The 20,346-nt window shown below is 52.5% G+C and overlaps 1 protein-coding gene across 1 annotated transcript in view; it reads right to left on the bottom strand.

The window, feature by feature from the left end:
- Window positions 1-16,146, bottom strand: part of KCNG2 (potassium voltage-gated channel modifier subfamily G member 2) — a 78,711-nt gene extending 62,565 nt beyond the window's left edge. Inside the window, exon 1 of the mRNA XM_049698594.1 lies at window positions 15,412-16,146. The gene's annotated coding sequence lies outside the window, so the exon portion shown is untranslated. The remainder of the gene's footprint in view (window positions 1-15,411) is intronic.
- Window positions 16,147-20,346: the final 4,200 nt, after the last annotated feature.

Below are 20,346 nucleotides of genomic sequence, written 5' to 3' on the forward strand. Positions count from 1 at the left end.
CTGCGCGTGGACTTTCTCTAGTTACGGCGAGTGGGGGCTACTCTTCGTTGTGGGGCGCAGCCTTCTCATTGCAGTAGCTTCTCTTGTTGCGGAGCACGGGCTCTAGGCGTGCGGGCTTCAGTACCTGTGGCACGTGGGCTCAGTAGTTGTGGCGCACGGGCTTAGTTGCTCCGCGGCATGTGGGATCTTCCCGGACCAGGGCTCGAACCCGTGTCCCCCGCATTGACAGGCGGATTCGTAACCACTGCACCACCAGGGAAGGGAAGCCCCCAAGTAGTTTCTTACCTTACCAACGCACACTTGTTCTAAGAGGTCGGGAGAGCTGGTGGGGGGGCGGGGATGAAGAGGAAGCAGGGCGCGGCCCAACAGGCCCAGGGCAGCCCCGAGGGAGGGGACTCCACCACCCGGGCGCCTCACCTGTGGGTCCCACCCAGCGGGTTCCGTCGGCACCTCCGTAGGGCGACCCGGATGGACCTGGGGTGGGAGAACAAATGGGGGTGCACTGCCCCTCGCACTCACGACTGGGATGACGGCCAAGCAGCGCCCAAGTCTTCCTGGGGGTGTGCGGCAGAGGCAGCGAGCAGGTCTCTCGGAGCAGCCGCAGTCAGGAGGGGGCAGGGGGCTGGGCGCCGCTCCCGCCAGAACCTTCCGTCAGGGAAGAGCCCACAGCCTGATCCTAGCAGCTTCCTGGCAGCCCTCCCGGCACTGGGCCTTTCCAGTGGCCACCTTCCAGGGGACACGCAGGGCTGCCGGACCCTGTCTCGGGTATGTGGTATCCTGAGCGTCACAGGGTCCTAAGGAGGTTCCGAACTTTTCACGGGAGGATGTGAATGTACGTGGTTCCCAGCATCCCGAGTCCCCGAGACGACACGCCCCGCCCCTGAGCCCCCGCCCAACCCGCCCCATGCGATCCAGCTGCTTCGACGGGACTAGAGGGTTAATTTCGCCCAAACAGAGCACTACGATCCCACTGCGATCCAGCTCCCAGCAATGAGGGAGGCAGCTGTGCCTCGTCCACCCTGCAAAAGCCCCAGGTGTCACTGGTCAGCTGCTGGATACAGAGGAGGAGGTCTGTCAGGAAGGCGTGGGATGAGACTTCCCACCACGGACGCAACACTTTTCTTTTCAGCCACGAGAAGGATATGTTTTGATGTTTCTTATTCATCTCTACATTAATTTGCATAAATGAGTCTTAGAAGTTCATCTTCATAAAGAATAATGTTCCAAGTATAAAACTAAGCCATGGGAAAAGTGGAAAATTGGACAGTGCGATAACATAGAAGGAAGAACTACCTTTAATCCCATCACCACTGACAGCCGTCGTAGAGCTGGGGGTCCGCCCCCACGTTCTTTCCGTATTCTGACACAGGTGGCTGAGTTGACTTCCGGCTGCTGGCAGCTGCGGTGGGCATGGTGCCCGGCGGGGAGGGAGATGGACGGGTGGGTGCCTGCAGGCCCTGCGTCCACAGCAGGAGAGGCAAGAGAGCCCCCGGGGGAACACTGGAGCTCACACGTCCTCAGACTACACAGTTCTCCTCTTTGCTCCCTCCCAGTCAGACAGGAAGGCTGAGCAAGGCTTCCACGCAGGGGTCTGGCTGGTGGGACGGGGTCGGTGGGCAGCGAGGGCTGTAGGGAAATGCCCACATTTTCGCTAAATCGTGGTTCTCTCCTTGGCACCGGGAACCCCATGGAAATAGGACGTTGGCTCTCCTTTGATGCCACTCCAAGTTCTACCTAAGCTCTCCTGACTGCCTGTAAGCGTGTGGGTGGACACTGGGGAGGGGTAATGGGCCATTACCCTCCCTCAGCACTGCCCTATCACTGGACACTATTTCACTGGTACTTTACAGCTAGACACTTGTATGAAGGCTGCAGAGAACACCCCTTTGCCTATTAAAGTCATTTTCTCTGAGAAGCCTTCCCTACCCCCGATAGAAATATATATTAAAGTCTATTACTAACTAACACATAAATAGATTTTTCATTGTAAAGAGTGTTTTTACTCAGCGAATTCCCCGAGATTCATCCAAGCTAGCACGTGTATCAATACCCCACTCCTATTTTATTGCAAGTAGTATTTCATGGTGTGGATGGACCACAGTTAACCCTTCACCCACAGAAAGAATCTGGGTTGTATCCAGTTTTCGATTATTACAAACAGAACTGCAATAAACTGTCGTGTGCAGGCTTTTATGTGAACAGAAGTTGTCATTTCTCTGGGATAAATGCCCAGGAGTGCAACCGCTGGGTCATATTGTAGTTGCATAATCGATTTCATAAAAAACCGCCAAAGAAATTTCCACGGTGATTGTACCATTTTACATTCCCACCAGCGATGTGCGAGAGATCATTTCTCCACGTCCTTGTCAGCATTTGGTGTATATTTTTAATTTATTTTGATAAGTGTGTAGTGAAACCCTTTTGTGGCTTTAATTTGCTTTTCTCTAATGGCTAACGATGGTGAACACCTTTCACGTGCTTATTTACCATCTTTATATCCTCTTCAGTGAAATAACTGTTCATGTATTTTGCTCATTTTTAATTGGATATTTTTGGTTTTGTTGTTGTTGTTGGCTATTGAGTTCTGAGAATCCTTTATATACTACAGATTTGGGTCCTTTATTGGATGTGTGGTTTGCAAACATTGTCTCCCACTCTGTAGCTTTTCCTTTCATGCTCTTCAAAGGGTCTTTGGAAAAGCAGTTTTTAATTCTGACGAGGTCCAATTTATCAAGTCTACCTTCTACAGACCATGCTTTTGGTGTCAAGTCTAATAACTTTTTGCCTAACCCTAAATCCAGACGATTCTCTCCTATTTTTTTCTAAAAGTCTTACAGTTTTACATTAAAGTCTGTGATCCATTTTTGAGTTAATTTTTAAAACATGTATTTTATTGAAATATAACTGAGTTACAGTGTTGTGTTTGAGTTGATTTTTTTTTTTTTCCTTTTTGCGGTACGCGGGCCTCTCACTGTTGTGGCCTCTCCCGTTGCAGAGCACAGGCTCCGGACGTGCAGGCTCAGCGGCCATGGCTCACGGGCCCAGCCGCTCCGCAGCATGTGGGATCTTCCCGGACCGGGGCATGAACCCGTGTCCCCTGCATCGGCAGGCGGACTCTCCACCACTGCGCCACCAGGGAAGCCCCTGTTTGAGTTGATTTTTATAGAAGGTGTGAAGTTAAGGATAAGTTCTTTTTTTCTCCTGTGGATGACCAACTGAACTGCCATTTGTTGAAAAGGCTACGCTTCCTCCACTGAACTGGTTTTGTAACTTCGTTGAAGATCAGTTAGGTGTACCTGTGTGGGTCCACTACTGGGTTCCGTGTTCTACGCATCTGTCTGTCCTTCTGCCAACATCACATTGTCTTATTACTGGAGCTATATAGTGAGCATTAATATTGGGTAGAGTAATTATCCACTTTATCCTTCTTTTTCAAGATTGTTTTAGCTATGTTAGAGTCTGTGCCTTTCCATATGAATTTTAGAATAAGCTGTACATGTCTACAAAAATTCTTGTTGGGGTTTTGATAGAAATCGTATTAAACCCATAGATCAGTTTGAGAAGAATAGACAACTGTACTGTGCAGAGCCTTCTAGTCCATGAACATGGTATGCCATTCTATTGTTCAGGTCTTCTTTGATATCTTTCATCCGCATTTTATAAATTGCAGCTTATGGACCCTGTAAGTGTTTTGCACCATTCATACCTAAGTATTTAATTTTCTTTCAAGTGACTGTAATGGTCTTGTGTTTTTAACTGGTTTCACACATTAATTGTTGGTATACAGAAATGTGAGTGATTTTTGTGTCTTAATATCTTACCCTGTGACCTTGCTGTGTTCACTTACTGGTTCTAGGAGCTTTCTTGGTACATTCCTTGGAATTTTCTACACAGATAATCATGGCACCTGCAAAGAGGGGTAGTTATATTTCTTCCTTTCTGAACTGTGTGTCTTTTATTTCCTTTTCTTGCTTTATTTAACTTTCAGTACTAGGTTGAGAGGAGACGCCTTTGCCTTGTTCCTGATCTGAGGGGGAAAACATTCAGCCATTCACCATTAAGTATGATGTTAGCTGTATGTTTTTTTCAGGTGCTGTTTATCAAGTTGAGGATCTATTTCTACTTTTCTGAGAGTTTTCATTATTAGTGGGTGTTGTATTTTATCAAATGCTTTTTCTGCATCAGTTGATGTGATTATATATCTGTTCTGTTGATAAGGTGAATTATACTGACTGATTTTTGAATGTTGAACCACACTTGCATACCTGGATTAAATCTCACTTGGTCCAGCAACTTTATGCATCACTAGATTCAAAGTGCCAATATTTTGTTTAGGATTTTGTGTCCAAGTTCATGAATGATATTGATCTGTAGTTCTCTTTTTTGTGTGTTGTCTTTGTCTAATGTGGTCTCCAGGTAATGCTAACCTCAAAGAGATTTAGAAAGTGTTCCCTCCTTTTTGTTAAATGTTTGGTAGGATTAATTCTTTTTTTTTTTTTTTTTTTTTGCGGCACGCGGGCCTCTCACTGTTGTGGCCTCTCCCGTTGCGGAGCACAGGCTCCGGACGCACAGGCTCAGCAGCCATGGCTCACAGGCCCAGCCACTCCGTGGCATGCGGGATCTTCCCGTGTCCCCTGCATCGGCAGGCGGACTCGCAACCACTCCACCACCAGGGAAGCCCTGGTAGGATTAATTCTTTTTTGAATGTTTGGTAGAATTTTCCAGTGAAACACCCAGGACCTGGAGATTTCTTTTCTTTAGGAGTTCTTAAAGAATTAACACAATTTTAAAAGTTATATTATTGATACAGTATCATATATAGAGATCTTTCCTCTTTTCTAATATAAGCATTTTAGTGCTATCAATTTTCCTCAGCACTGCTTTGGCTGCATTCCACATGTTTTGATTTGTTGTGTCTTCATTTCCTTTCAGTGCTATATATTTTAAAATGTGAGACTTCCTCTTTGACATATGAATTGTTTGTGTGTGTTATTAATTCCCAAGAATTTAGAGATTTTTCTGTCATTTTTCTGCTCTGCTCCTTGAGTCTGTAGGTTTGTATTTTTTGTCAAGTTTGAGAGGTTTTCAGGCATTCTTTATTCAAACACTTTTTCAGTCCCATTCCCTTTCTTCTCTCCCTCTGAGGCCTGATGATAAAAATGTTGATATTTTTGTTATTTTCCCACAGGTCCCTATGACTCTGTTCATTTTTATTTTCAGTCTTTTTTTTCCTCTCTGTTGTTGAGACTGGTCAGTTTTGTTTAGTCTCAGGTTCACTGATTTTATCCTCTGTTATGTCCTCTCTACTTTTGACCCCATGCAGCAAGTTTTTAAATTCAATTATTGTATTTTTCACTTCTATAATTTCTTTGTATTTTTTTATAACTTGCATTTCTTTGCTGAAATTTTCTGGGTTTTGTTTGTTTGTTTCAGGAAAACCCATAATTGCTTGGTGAAGCATTTTTGTGAAGGCTGCTTTAGAAGACTAGTCAGATAATTCCAACATCTGATTCATCTCTGTATTTATTGATGGTCTTTTTTCAGTCAGGTTTTGATATTTCTGGTTCTTGGTATGATGAGCGATTTTTTTTTTTTTGTATCAGAGATACTTTTGGACGTTCTTTTGCATGTTGAATCCTATTGTTCCAGCTCCATTTGTTGAAGAAACTATTCTTTCCCCACTAAATGGTCTTGGCTCCTCTGTTGAAAATCAACCTCCACAGATTATGGGGTTCATTTCCAGACTCCCCACTCTATTCCATTAATCTATACATCTCTTCTTATGCCAAGCCCACACCATTTTGATTACTGTTGTTTTGAAGTAAGTTTCAATAAGTAATAAGTGTGAGTCCTCCAACCTTGTTCTTCTTTTTCAAGATTTTTTTTACTTACCTGGGTCCTTTGCAATTCCATATGAATTTTAGGACCAGCCATTTCTGCAAACAGGAAGTAGGGATTTTGACAGGGAGCATACTGAATCTGTAGGGCAGTTTGGGGAGTACTGACACTTTGACAATATTAAGCCTTCCAATCCATGAACACAAGATGTCTCTCCATTTATTCAGGTCTTTAATTTCTTTGTATTTTTCAGCGTACAAGTACTTCCTTGGTTAAATGTATTCCTAAATATTTTATTCTTTTTGATGCTGTTATAAATGGAGTTGTTTTCTTAATTTCCTTTTCAGATTGTTCAATGCTAGTGTATAGAAACACAACCAGCTTTTGAGTGTTGTTGAAGTTCTGGTTTGTTTTTATAACAGTCATTGCTGACGGATATCACCCACCACTTCTGAGGTTGGAAGGTCCTGTCCCTCCAGAGACTTTAAATAGTAACTTCCAGATTTTTCTAGCTTGTTTTAAAATGTTTGCTTTCCGTATGTACTGCCTCTACTCAGTATCTGGTATTGGATGACATCGAAGTCGGTTTCCTCTTACTGGTTGAGCCACGGCCCCAGCATCCTGGTCAGCCTGCCCTGCTCTCTGGAGTGCTAGGGTGAGCCTCCCTCAGTGCCATGGAGCCCCACCCCATGTCCCAGGAGAGCCTGTGCCCCGTCACGACTGTCACATTCCCGACACGGGCGTCTTTCTCCAGCCTCTCCTGTCTCTTTCCCAACGCTTCCTTTCTAAGTTTCTCTTTTTGTCCCTCTTTACTTTGATTTTTTTCTTTTAGACTATTTCCAAGTTCCTCCTCTTTTTGAAATACTAGCTTCTGCCCTAAGACAGAAAGGCCTTTTGCCTAAGAAGCCCCACACTGGGTGCCGACAGTGCTTCCTGCCTGCTCTCCTCCCTGCAAGGCCATGGGGGTTGTTTCCACGCCACACACAGGGACAGCAGTCGTGTGAGCAGTGTGAGACCAGACTGAACCCGGCCACAGGTGCCTGAGTGACATGGACACTGACCACCAGCTCAGCGACCTCACAACCCCTGGAGGCTGGGCGCCCATGATGCAGGAGGAGGGGTTGGAAACCACAGCAGTGAGTCACGGAGGCAGGGAGGCTGGGCCCCAAGTCGGCGGGCATTCGGCGAGACTCCTGTTAACAGTGCCTGGGAGAAGTGAAGGCTTCTGCTCTAGGCTGGGACGCCTAGAGGTACCATCTGGAGGTGTCATCAGTGGGTCCGAGTGCCCGCCCTGCTGTGAGGGAGGGATGGCAGGGATGCCCCGTCAGGTGCCTGTGTGCCGGGGTGTCTGCGTGGGGCTGGGGCCGCACACCAGGCTCTCAAGCGCAGACTCCAGCCCGGGTCTGGGGCCTCACAACCACGGAGGCTAGAAAGGATTGTGAGTCAGCAAATGTGAGCCTTGGCCCCTCAGTCGGGAGCTGTGTGGCCTTGAGCTCATCACTCAGATGTTTCTTATCATCCAATGGAGGAAACGACCCGCCAAGGACCTCTGGCGGCAGGGCTTGTCCCCCCAGCGAGAGGACATCTGGGTGATGACATCCCCAGGCAGACGGAGCCCCGAGACGCAGGAGTCACATGGACAGTGAGGACAGACAAGCCCCGGGGGGCACAGACCTCTCAAAACACACCCCCAGAGGCCCCGCTGTTGGGGGAGCAGAGAACGGCCGCCCGCCGCCTGCAGACCCCAGGCGCTGACCCAAACTCGAGGTCTGAGCCCAGGGCCGTGACTGATGGCGGGCAGGTCAGTTTCCTTGTCCTTGGGGTGAGTCTCCCCGAGTTCCTTCCAGCTCAACACCTGGGAGTCTCAAGTGGCCCAGGTTTGGGGCTAATTCTAATATTTAAACATGATAAAGGTGAGGGAGTTCAGCCTTGAGACTCTACGCGGAGCCTAGACCCGTGGGGAGGGTGAAGAAGGAAATGCTGCAGAGCTCAGGTCAGTAACTTCTCATTCTGGCCCCGAGCCAACGACAGTTTTGCAAACAGATGCCCACACTGTCCTGTTTGTCCTCCATTAACATCGCCTTCACCTGCCTGAAACAGGGCTTGTAAGCCCTTACTCTGGTCTCACCACCAAAGGGGCAGCGGGACGCCCCTTCACAGGCCGGGGGTGGGGGAGCCGCGTGCCAAGGCCTCCTCCCCGCAGCCGTGAGTGGCGCCAACTGACGATTCTGGGGCCCTTCTTCTCCAGCCCGAGCTGGGCGGCGCGTTGTGTGTGCGGACAGAATGATTCCTGTTCCCCGGGGCCGCGGGGGTGGGAGGGCAGGCCGCACCTGGCCCAGGGCCGCACGGGCTGCAGGGCAGGTGCAGTGAGAGGCCGACTGAGTACCGAGTGCGGACAAAGGGCCTCGCTGGGCAGCCTCCCTGCACTGGGGGTGCAGAGTGGAGGGGGACGGGGGGCAGCCCCAGGGCAGGCGTGTGGCCTGAAGACGGCCGCATGCCGCTCAGTGGGGACACGTCTCAAAGTCGCCTACATTCCCCCCACGTACCGACACCAAGAAGAGGTCTGTGAGCCACAAAGGCGCACACGGGCCACCCAGCTCAGAGCCCCCAACCCCCGGGCGCCACTCCAGGTCTCCAGGCCGCGTGGCTCACGGGGTGTTGCCTGGAGATTTCTCTAAGGGTCTCCCCTGCCCGCCAGGCTTGTGCATGCGTGTGTGTGTGAATGTGTGTATGTGTGGGTGTGTACACATGTGGGTGGGTATGTATGTGTGCATACATGTATACGTGTGTGTCGATGTGCATGCGTGTAGGTGTATATGTGGGTGTGTACACGTGTGTATGGATGTGCATGTGTGTGTAGCTGCGTCCATCCTCCTGTATCTGTACACATCTCCTCCTCCACAACTGGACTCCAGATGCTCAGCACAGAACCCAGCTCACTGTGAACACTCAGAGACGTCTGCTGGGCCCTGCAGCACAGACACAGCCATGTGGCCAAGGCCAGAGGGTGGGCGCCCAAGTGCTGGTGCTCGCACAGCCGGTGGCCCACTGCAGGGCTGGAGGTAAATGCAAACAGCGTGGGCAAACGGTGGTCCGGGAGGAAGCACACGCCAAAAACGGGAGAAGCGAGGCCGCCACAGAGAAACAGAGGACAGGAGGAAAAGGCAGCGGGGGAAGAAGCACAGCCTTCCTGGGAGACAGACGGGACAACCGAGGCAGCAATGACCCCTGAAAACACACGCAGGAAACCAGGCATCTCCCGGTGCGGGACATGCAGGGACATGCGTGACAAACAGCCCAGGAGCCGGCCAGCTCGGTGGCAACACACGTCCCGATTCACACTTTCTCCTGCACGAGTGTTTTGTAACGACCCCGTGGTACCTTCCGACAGAAAGACCTTGGCATTGGAAACGCAGAGATTAAGATTCGAAATGTGATGAGAGTCAAGGTGATGTGCAGGGAACTCCAGCACAACTTTCCCGAGAAACCATCTGGCGTCATGTATGAAAAGCCTGAGAGCTCATGCACTGTGACCAAATGAAACGCCTTCTGAAGATAAAGATGTCTATTATAGAATATTGAGAAATGAGAAACAACCCACATGGCCAACAATAGAAGGAAACACAAACACATTTTGACAAATCCACCCAAAAATATTCAATTTAACAAGTGAAAACATGAAGACATAAAATGATCCCAAATGCTTGTGTGAGAGTGTGTGTACGTGGGACTGTGGGTGGTAATTCTGTATATAAACCCTGAAAGAAGGACATATCCTAACGAATCAGTAGCCATTCCTCTAGGAGTGGAATTACACAAGCTTGGACATATCCTAACAATCAGTAGCCGGTCCCTCTAGGAGTGGAATTACACAAGCTTCTTCTTAAACTTATGCTTCTCTTTAATCTATGTTTCCAGTTCCTCTATGATAAAAATGTACTTCTTTCATGGTGAAATAGCAGGTATTTTTAGTCGCATTTGTCGTATCTGGAAACACGAGGAGCCACCTTTCCACTTGCTCCTCGGGCTTGGAACGGGCTTCTTTATGGTCGCGTTCCCTTCGGTGTGAAATAATCTCTTCACATAAAAGGGCGTCAGCCCAGACGTGACCCACCCATGACGCCGCTGAGCAGAGCGGGCCCCTCTCCCTCCCAACGGCCTGTCCGCCTGCAGCTCTGCTCCGGTGAACGCACCGGGCACCCCCCTCCCCGGGGGCCAGGCGTGGGCTCAGATGCGTCGCGGCCCCCAGCCGGCCGGCAGGTGTTTGCCGGGAGTGACAGCCCCTCGGAAGCCTCTTACTTGCGAAGCCTCCGCCCCCCAGTTGTAGGTTTCTTGTTAAAACAACACGTCAGGATTCCAGGAGATGAAAAGCCACCTTGTTCGTCGTGCTCGTTGCCCCGCACACCTCTGCGTTTTCTTGAGACTCTAGAATTTTTCTACTTCCAATTTGGTGAGTATTCAAGAAGCCAACGATACATATTTCCTATCTTTCTTCATCTAAAATATGTCTTTGTTTTTTCTTTTGGTGGAAAAAAAATCAAGGAAATTTGTTCACAGTCAGAGGCGGTCATTTTCTTGAAGTAACTGTGAACTAGCTAAATTCTCCAGAAAGGGGCCTCACAACAGTACAGCACCACAACCAAACATCAGAGGCTGAGAAGCAAGACCGTTCCCTTCCCAAGACTAAGTAGCTAATCTACATAACGGGCATTAATTTTTAATGCGTTTTATTTCACTGAAGCGTTACACTCCATTGCATTAATTGCTATGATGTTACATAAAACATACGGATTTAACACTTGTCATGCACTTTTTCCCATGTTAATCTACACGCCTCCTCGACCCCCGGAAAGGAAGGGAACCCTCTTCCTGGCTGTTACCAGACCCGGTTGGGCCGCTGTTTGTTCAGGGAGACGATCTGAAATCAGCTTGGCCTGGAGGTCGGGGCCTCAGACAGCGCACGGGGACTCTGCCCCAGGGGCCGGCGGCGGCACCCTTGTGCGGGTGGGACTCCGGGACCAGGGAGTCCGGCAGGTGCCTGCTTAGCAAGGGGCGGGGCCTAAGCCAGCGCCCCGCCCCCCGGTCGGCGCGCCCCCCGCCCCCCGGGCCGGCCCCACCCCAGTGGGCATCCCTGCGCACTGCTGTGAGCCTGGCCGTTCGGCTGCCCGGCTACGCTGAACTCAGCGGGGAGATCCGGCTTTTAGACATACGTTCTGGGCAGGGCCTTTCCGTTATTTTGAACCCGTTTAACGTTGTGACCCAGAACACAGAGAACTGCACTCACAATAGGTGACATGCCGGTACTTTCCGTTTCACTCTGCTACAAAGACGCCAGTCAGAACCCACACACCAGCTTCCCACTGCCCCAGTGATGGGAATCACCTGGACTCCGGCTGAGGCTCCGAAGCCCAGGCCCCATGCCAACCCCCGGACAGAACCCGGGACGGAGGCAGGCACCCTCTGGGGATGGGAGGGGTGAGGGTGCATGTGGAGACCCCCGGCTGGGAGTGCACAGGCTCCAGGAAGCCTCGCCAGCGGGGGGCAGACCCTCCGTCCACACACACCCTCCCTGCGTCCTGTTGGGGCCTGGTGGCTGCAGGCCGGTGAGGGCTGAGTCAGGAACACGGAGATCACAGCCTTTCCCACCGGAAAAGGCTAATCCTTTACAAAAATAAATCTGTGTCTTCAAGCTAGAATTTAGTAAAAACCCAACACTCATATCAGCCTGAGGGTTTCTGAGGCTCTGCTGGGCGCCATAATCCTAGCCTCGCTTTTCATGTGCCCAGCACTTCCCAAGTCTAATCTGAGGTTTAAACTCCATCGTTTAAATATCTGAGAAGGTTAAAAATATCCAGGAAGGTCATTAAATTCTGGGAACTGCAGCCCAGGGCTCTGGCTCTGCCACCACTGGAGCTTATCTGCTCCCTCCCCAGGAGGCTTGTCTAGGGAGGAGGGAGGCCGAGGGGGGCGGACAGAGCAGGTGTCGGGTGGGTGAGGCGGGGCAGAGCGCCGTGGCCCAGCCGGAGCCCCTCGGGGGCGGCGAGGCGTCGGGGGCCCAGGGCGCTGTCTGCCCCGCGGTGTGCGGTCTGCTCTCGCTTCTTAGCTTCATTAATTTAAAAAACAACGTAATGTCTCCTGTACTATTTATACGTGACATTTCAGTTTGTCTTCTTTCTAAACAGACAATCAAATTAAAGTGTTGGGAGTTTCATTCTGCGTGAATGTATGCCCGGCTCTGTTTCACAGAAACGAGTTTTCCCCCGAAAGTCAGAGAGCTGGCATGGTTCAGTGCAGCCTTCTGGTCTGACACGGGAGGGATCAGGAAAGACAAAGCAGCAGCAGCTGAAACGTTTGCCCTGCGGCTACGATCGAGGAGGCCCAGTACGCGTGTGTCTGGCCTCACAGCGACGCGCACCCGTGCCTGCTTGGGTGCGTTAATGGCACGGGGCACCGAGTAACCGTCTGTACCTGGCAGGTGCCCACAGGTGCGACGCCGAGTGGGGAGCAGGCCTCTGTCTCGTCTGCTTTGGCTGAGAAGCGCTGAAGCTCTCAGGAGAGCCACTGGGAGGTGACAGAGACAGGGCTGTTTCTTTCTTTCTTTTTTTTTTAACATCTTTATTGGAGTATAATTTCTTTACAATGGTGTGTTAGTTTCTGCTGTATAACAAAGTGAATCAGCTATACGTATACATATGTCCCCATATCTCCTCCCTCTGGCGTCTCCCTCCCACCCTCCCTATCCCACCGCTCTAGGTGGTCACAAAGCACCGAGCTGATCTCCCTGTGCTATGCGGCTGCTTCCCACTAGCGATCTATTTTACGTTTGGTAGTGTTTATATGTCCATGCCACTCTCTCACTTTGTCACAGCTCACCCTTCCCCCTCTCCGTATCCTCAAGTCCATTCTCTAGTAGGTCTGCGTCTTTATTCACATCTTACCCCTAGGTTCTTCATGCCTTTTTTTTTCTTTTTAGATTCCATATATATGCGTTAGCATATGGTATTTGTTTTTCTCTTTCTGACTTACTTCACTCTGTATGACAGACTCTAGGTCCATCCACCTCACTACAAATAACTCAATTTCGTTTCTTTTTTATGGCTGAGTAATATTCCATTGTATGTATGACACGGCTGTTTCTTCAACGCCCAAGCGGACCCCCTTTCAGCTGTGACGTGCAGACTAATCACCCACTGAAAGGCCGGCTGGGGCCAGAGCCTGAGCCCTGACCAGCTCCGAGGGTGATGCTGCAGGTTCCAGGCCGTCGTGGGGCAGCGAGGGAGGGCTTGCCAGGGTGCTGGGGTGTGAGCGGCTCTCACCCGGCACCCTCCTCCACCTCGGCCTGGAGCTACCCGGTGACGCCCTCTTCAGTCTGACCCTGAGTGACCTCGCGGGCAGTGCGGGCTCTGCGCCTCAGTCCTGAAATGTCCCTGTTCCTCGGGAAATTGCCCATTAGGACATGGTGCTCAGATATTCAGACGCACGTGGCCATTCTTCCCGGACCCCCTGGGCCCTCACATCCGGCACCGCCTCATCTGCTCCCCTTCACTCCCACCCCTCGCATCCACGCTGCCGCGGAAGCTGAGAGGCTGCCCCCCGCTCCAACGCCCCTGAGCCCGCCCTGCCCTCCTGGTGCCCGGGGGGAGAGCTGGGGTAGGAGCGGGGCTGCCCGTGCCCCTGGCTGTCAAATCCTCCAGGGACACGGAGCCCACCTGCTTTTGCCAGGGCAAAACCCAACATGTTATCATTTCCTACCAACCCATGTGTTCCATACGACCTATTAATCATCGCACATACACCTGTAATTATGATAGTGCAGGTCCCAGCCATACCCTGGGTAGAATCTCTTAATTAAACTCAAACAATGAATCAACCAGCACATATTTTCTGAGCATCTGGCGTGCGCAGGCCTCAGTGCCAGGCAAGAACTCGTGTCCCTCCTTTTCTCTCATGCCTACAAAAACATCCAATTGTTTCCTTAAATTATGGGAATCTCAAGGTATTAAAAAAAAAACTTTTGCAAAGTGGAAATACACAAATTGTAAGATGAAAAGGATCAAGACACTTGGCATTGGCCTTGGAAGGGGTCTGGGAGTTTTCTCCTAACTTATCCCCAGTGAAGGTGCAGATATACTAGCGTTTCATTGGCAATACTGTGTAATCCTTAGCGTGTGTGTGGCTGGTAAGCAACGGGGATCCACAGCAAGGGGATTCCAGCCCCCAATAAGCCACCACGCTCTCCCTGCGTTCAGTTTAAGGGAAGCCAGAATGAGTCCATCCATTGACTAACGGGGCATCATAGATGCGGTGAAGCCTCGGGAGGCCTGCTGTATACACCGCACCATCTAGAGATTAGGGGTGGGGGAAGGACGGCGCCCGCTTCTGCTTAAACTGCCTGGGTTGTGGGATCGCCCTGGAGGTCGCCGCAGAGACAGAGGGTCTCTGTGCTCCCACCCCTGGTGGACAGGGAGACCTTGGGGGTTCTCCTAACTGACCCCCTCGGCAGCTGCCCCGGGGAACGAGGGGGCAAACCAGCTGCCACCGCTGCCTCCGCGAGGCCACCTCCCAGCGGGGTCACTGCCACTGGCTCCAAATCTTGGCCTTGAGTACAGGACTCAGGAAACTGGCATCTTTGCAGCCCAGCGAGAGGGAGGAGAAGGGGAGGCCCAGGCAGGTGATTCCAAAGGCCAAGTAGAATCCACCGGGGCCAACCCAGCTCTGGGCTGGAGTTTCGGATGAGGTGACAAGCCGTGACAAAAGGAGACACAGCCCACGATCAGAGCCCTGCCCAGAGAGTCGGAAATCAGAAACTAAGTCTGCTGGGACCAGCGGGCTGGGAGGGGGCTCCACCGGTCACCCGAAACCCCTGGAGAGCAAACCCGCGCGGGCGCAGGGACACGGCAGGGTCCCCAGGGACTCGGGAGCTTGGGGGAGCATTAGGGGCGCAGAGAGACCCCAGCTCGCCCTTCTGGACGTCCTTGTCATCCCTGCCAAAGCCCAGGACCCCCTGAGCACCCGCCCCCCTCATTTCTGGAGCCACTATCCGGACCCCGCGCTGCTCTCTGAGCCCCCCAGCCCCGGCGCCCGATCTGGGCTCAGAGGGCGAGTGTGGGAGCCCCCTGGGCTCGGCTCGGATGGGGAGGGCGCAGGGAGCGCTTGGGATCCTAGTTGGCAGAATTCGCAGACCCTCTCCTGGGTTCAGGTCCACGCCCCGGCTCCGCGCCCGGGCCAGAGAAGGCAAGGCTGGGAGGGCGGCCGTGCGTGCGTGCGTGCGTGCGTGTGTGTGTGTGTGTGTGTAAGGCTACCCTAGCGCGCACCGCTGTGTATACGGGGCGACTTTCCCCTCTGCACAGCAGGGGCGGCAGGAAGGGGCGAGGAAAGGGCACCCGCGCGCCGGGGACTCGCCCACGTCCCGCGCCCTCTTCGCGGAGCCGGGTGCGCCCACAGCCAGCCAGGGAGGGTGCCTGGGAGATCCCTGATCATCCCACTCTGGTGCCCCCACCCCGATCTCCGCTTAGGTCACCGCCCCGCTCCCGGTCGCGGACGCCGCTTTGTCCCACCCCTCCGTCCCCTCACCTGGGCTCCTGCAGATCCGACACAGACAGACGGGGCGGCAGCTGGAACCAGGCTCCGGCCAAGGCCGCCCAGACCTCCATGAAAGCGCACGAAGCTGGCGGAGCCCGCGCGCGCCTGCGGCCGGGCGCCGGCCCAGCGCGGGACTTGGAGCCTGACGGGGGGCCGGGGGCGGCGCCCAGCCCAGCCCCGCCCGCCGCTCCGGTGGCCGGGGGTGGGGGAGGGGCGCTTAAATGTCCCTCCCGCAATCTCCTTGGCCCCAGCCCCCTGCGCAACCGAGTAGAGACCGCGCGCGCCGGACTGTCGCCGCTGTGGGACAGGTGCTTGCGCCCCCGTTGCCTTGGGCCCGCCCAGACGCTCGGGTGTAGACCCCGCGCCCCTCCCGCCCCCGCCCCAGGATCTCACGATGTAGACACCCTGTCCCCGCTACGGCCCCGGGAGACTCCAGCGTAGGTCTCTCTCCCCGCCGCGTCCGCCCCCCGTCTCCCCTCTGGCCTCGGGACCCCCCGGTGTAGATCCTACTGCGTCTCCTGTCCCCGCTCCGGCCCGGAGCCCTCACTGCAGAAGCCCCGCGCCCTTCCGCCCCGCTCCGGCATCGGCACCCTCCAGTGTGGAAGCCTGTGCCCCCGGCCCCGTTCCGGCCCCGGGACCCTCCCCTGTGGGTCCCCGGCCCCACCGCGCGCGCAGCTTCACCTCGGGGCCCCCGACTCCGCGGGCTGCCGCTCGGCTCGCCGGGCCGGCGGCCTCCTCCAGGAGGAGCGCGGCGTCTCTGGAGCCCGCAACCCGCGGAGTCCGGCACCGCCCCGCGCACCGCCCCCGGCCCGGCCCGGCCCCGGCGATCCGCCCGGCTGCTGTGGCGCGGCGCCCCCTCGCGCCCGGCCGCGGGTCCCTAGGGCGAGCGGACCCCTGGGCGCGGCGGTCCGTCCGGGAGCCCGGGGACGTGTCCACTCAGGGCGAACTCTCGGGGGCGCACGAGGCGCGGACCCCGATCTGCGCCCCGGGCCCACCGACGCAGGGGCGGTTCCAGAGGCGCAGAGACCCTCGCCCCCTCCATAACCACACGCGGAAGCGGCCCTTGCGGAAAAGGGGCAGGCGAGGGGCTCTCCAGTAAGCGCGGTCGCGAGATCCTGGAGGAAGGGCACTTGAGGGGTCTGGAGACGCTCGGCCGGTCACCAGGAGAGCCTGCGCTTTGCGGGCTGGCACTGTCAGATGCGTGTGTGGTGTGTCTTGAATCCTGACGGCCTCTGTGAGGGGCTGTTTCACCACGTGCATTTACACGAAGAAGGTGTTCCTCTCCAACTTGAGCCTGGACACCGGAACCTTGGAAAGAAGGCTTTTTTCTTCATAGAAACACTCACTGAACATCAGAGCCGGAGAGGCCTGGCCACCTCTCTGTCCCTGAAAGGCCACCTCTCCCCCAGGAGGTGATGGCTTCTGGGCGCTGGCCGTGCCGTGTTTTCCGGACAGAGTCTGTCCTAGGCTGAGCAGAACCTGTTATGGGTGGTGGGGCATTTTCCCCCTGGGGATGGATATTGTAGCTGCTGAGGCAGAACTAGGTGGAGGATCCCTTTAACACAGAAGCCCTCCAACTCTAGGAAACACTGAACAATAAATGAGTAAACAAGGCGGCTTATGGAAATCTCTGGCCCACAGCGAGCGCCCAGCCTCTGGGTTACATAGGTCTGAGTGAGGATGGGTATGTATGATTTCTCAGGCTAAATACTCCCCAGCCCCTAACCCTTCATGGGAGGAAATTTCCAGCCCCAGCTCCCCCGCGGCTGCCCCTTCAGAGCTTGTGCCGTGGTTGTGATGTGCAGAGTGGCACGAGCCCATGCCCCTCCCCTCTCCAGACACCGTACCTCTGTGCATCCGGCCGAAGCACTCACTAGCCTTTCCTGGCATCACGTCACGTTCTCAGTCAACCCTGCATTTTCAGTCGGCAAAGATCTCTCCATCTCCCCCAGTCTCTACTGGTGCAGTTGTTCCTGGTTTCTCCTGATCCGCAGTTTTTAGCTATTTGGTTCTTTAAAATCTAGGTGCAGTATATTTGTTTCTATTAAATTGTGTTTGTTCATTTTTACTAACCTCTTTGGTGAGCCTGTCAGGTATTTCAGAAGCCTAATTCTATCACACAGTGTATTAGCTCTTTCCTCACCTTGAGCTGGTGGAAAAGCGGTAACTCAACGTTCTCCAAAGAGGAGGACACCCAGGGGCCGGGGCCTCCACTGAGCTGTGCCTCTGGTGCCGACTGCAATCAACTTGCCTCATCGTGGTGCCAGGGACACTCTACCCCCATCTAGACTGTTCTAGCGACGCACATTTTCTGTTTTCTTTGGGAGACTTAATTGAATGCCTTTCTGAGATAGAAGCAAAACTCATTAGGCATCTGAACTGCTAAGTCTACCAATTTTACAAAAACGAAAAAGAAAGGATAACACGCATGTTCTGCTTAATTTCACTTGTCGTGATGGAGTAACCATCAGCACTTTGTTTTAGAAACAGTGCGTGTGAACTTGCTGGCAGCGGGTGCAAATCCTGTCCATCACTTAGTAGCCTCAGTGCAACTTTGGCCAAATCACTTAGCTCTCTGTGGGTCACTTTCCTTGTCTATAAAGTGGAAATAACAGTAGAACCTCCTTCATTGTTCTGATGCTTAAATGAGTTAGCGCTAGGACACATCTGGGCCATAGCAAACAAAACCAGTTATCATCATTATTTTAGGCGCTTACAGAGCAGTAACAATCTAGAATGTGGTAGGAATGCTGAAACAAGAGACTGAGCACGTCTGCAAACCGAGGAGCTTTGAACTCCGGGCCCAGGGGCCCTTGGGGAGGACACGCAGTCCAACCTCCGCCCGTGGGCTGCCTGGCACCCACAGATGCGATGGGCACTGTGGGCATCCTTCCACGTGGGCTAACTCCTCTCCCTAAAACCAAGCAAATAGTTCAGCGTGTCGGAGAGGGACAGACCTTTCTCAAACTTCCTTTTTAAGTACTCTTCTCGTCTCGCTAAGCCCCTTAACTTCCTTCATTATGTGTGTCTCATTCCCTTTCATTATTTTTACTGCTTTGTTTCTGGACTTCTGCAGGTTTTGCTCTGTATTTCTGATCGTTTTGAAGCCACTGTTAGGCAGCGTCAGTAAGGAGCAAATGCTGCGGATGTTGGACCCTCTGGCAGCCACGTGCCTGGGGGTCCAGCACTGCAGGGATTTTATAAATTCACTGCTGGTCCACAGGACGGGAGCCAGGGACAGGGTTGCAAAAGACGGTACCATCAGCCCCAGTAGACTCATCATTGCTCTTTCTGAATAATATTAAATTCATTGCTGTTTGATGCATTTGCATTTTTCGTGTAGCTTCTGTTTTAGGAAAGGAGCAAACATTTACAAAATGGTTTTTGAACGTAATACGTGCTTATTGTTGAAAATTAGTAAACCTTCTGTGAAGAATACAAAGGAGAAAATAAGAAATCCCTGTACTTCCCATCTCCACCATTCAAACTTGACCACTGTTACTGTTTAGGACCCATTTTGGTACCAAAACATTTTGGACTTTTTTAATGTAAGACTATATTTTTGTTTGTTTCTATACAAAAATAGCATCATAGTAGCTCCTGGATTTTCACTGGATTTAATAGCAAATGAACATCTTCAGTGTTTTCCAGCCTCCAACATCATTTTAAATGATTGCACAGGATTCCTTCTTGTGGCTGGTACCAACTGTCACTGAGACTCTGTTGTTTGACATCTATGTTTTCTCCAGTTTTCCACTAATTATAAAATACTTCTGCCAAAACAGCTTTCTAGATATATCTTAACCCACTTTCTTGACTATAGTAGCATATTAGTAAATACTGACTGGTATGTTATTAGTGGAAAATCCTTGCTGTGAGTGAAATCCTTTTCTTGAAGAAATAGAAAGTTTGCAGATGCACTTGTTTCTCTCTCTCTCTTTGCAGATAGTAATCCCCGTGTGCAGGGACATTTCTATTTTGCTTCTTTGTCCTTAGCGTAGATGGGACCTGGCGCCCATGTGCGTGTTTGGAAGGTGTTTACTGGAGTGTATAAGTGCAGAAGGGCGTGAATACTGTTATGAACGCACACGTCTAATTACATTCTTTACCAGCGTTTTCCAAGTAAGCACTTTTATTCTGGGTACTTAACTAAAATTTTCATGAATTGGCTCCTTTTTGAGACAAGATGATACGGTCCCTCCTCTCTTTTTGGTAACAGCTTTACTGAGGAAGAATTCAGGTACCGCACAATTCGTGCCCTTCAGGTGTGTGGATGCGCACAGAGCTGTACAACCGTCACAGTCAGTGACAGAGCACTTTCACCTCCGCGTAAAGAACCCCAGACCCTGGTGCCGTGAACCCACTTTCTGTCCGTCCGTCTGTCTGTCCACCTGTCCCTTTTGCGTGCAAGGTGCTCAGAGCTCCGTCAAGAGTCTGTCGGCCTTTCAGACACTTGCATTCTTTTGTTTGTTTATCTGCCTGTTCTTGGCTTTCTTTTTTGCTGTCTCTTCTTGTTCATGTCCATTTCTGACGTGAGTGCTGCGGGGAACCAGCCCTCTCCCTGTCAGTGGTTCGCTCAGCTGCTACTTGAAAACATTTCTCTTTCTGCCTTTCTGTTCTCTGACTTTTCTTTCTCGGGAGTGTTTGCAGCATTTCACGTGTTCTGGTCACTTTGTAGTTCCCGCAGATGCCCATGATCTGTGCTGCCCCCACCCCCAGGCCACTGGTGGCTGTCCCACCCTGTGTCCACCCCATCCTCCCGCTTTGATGGACCACACGCCCCCCCACCCCGTCACGGGAGGCCGGGCCTTTGAGCTTCCCCAGAATTCCCCCTTTGTTCATCCCTTTCACCGTCCACCCCCACTCCCCTGCTCTGCATTTCTCTTCTTCCATTTCCTCATCTTACTTTGAGCTCCACACAGGGAC

The sequence above is a fragment of the Orcinus orca genome, chromosome 15 (genome assembly GCF_937001465.1).
Source record: "Orcinus orca chromosome 15, mOrcOrc1.1, whole genome shotgun sequence".
NCBI classification, from domain to species: Eukaryota; Metazoa; Chordata; class Mammalia; order Artiodactyla; family Delphinidae; genus Orcinus; species Orcinus orca.